Here is an 806-nt window from a genome sequence, read left to right as displayed (position 1 = left end):
AAATGGCACCGACATCTGGCGAGAGGCCAAAGCAATTGTGCAAAGCAAAATGCTCCATGGACGTTTCACGTAATTTCGTTGAATAGGATTCTGACTTGTCGAACTCCAACCTGGAGATGGATATCAAAAACGACAGTGAGGTACCAGCATCGTCTGATCAGTCCCCGTGGTGCTGAACACTTTCGTGTAGCTGATGCACCTACAGCAGCGTTCCCCTTAAAGAACCACCACTTATGATGACAAGAGGTGCAAACCATATTGCATCACACTGTGACCGCCACCGCCACCCACCTGCTGTGCGAAGACAACCAGGCAGCCAGCCCACCGTGCATTCCTGCTGACCATCGAGGTGCCCCTGCGCAGCAACTGCCACCAGAGACGCCAAACATGCGCCAACAGCAGCCTCAGCACGTAGTGACAGATGTTTTATGTTGATTTATGTGTGAAACTGTTGCTTTGTGTGCTTTTCTGAAAACTGAGTTTCTTTGGAAAAAATATTCAGCCCTCAAAGAGTTAAAGATATTAGCCAGACTGGAAAGTCAGGGTGTATAATAAACATGTCTGCAAACCTTATATTGGTCACCAGGGCCGTTCTTAGCAGTTTGGGGGCCCTACATGGTTTAGAAATGTGCAGGCCTTGGATAGGGGGGGGTTCGGGGGGATTGGAGCCCCCCCCCCGGAGCCCCAGAAGATGTTCTAATAAAACATCCGGAAAAGGCCTTAGATGACCAGTAGGCCTACATGGAATTATGTAAGCTTACAGGAACCGACGACCAAAGACCAAACCAAGTTTGGTAGGGATTAGC

This window comes from Polypterus senegalus, chromosome 5 (genome assembly GCF_016835505.1).
Source record: "Polypterus senegalus isolate Bchr_013 chromosome 5, ASM1683550v1, whole genome shotgun sequence".
In the NCBI taxonomy this organism is placed as follows: Eukaryota; Metazoa; Chordata; class Cladistia; order Polypteriformes; family Polypteridae; genus Polypterus; species Polypterus senegalus.
The sequence above is the reverse complement of the archived record's forward strand: the minus strand, read 5'-3'. Positions refer to the sequence as shown.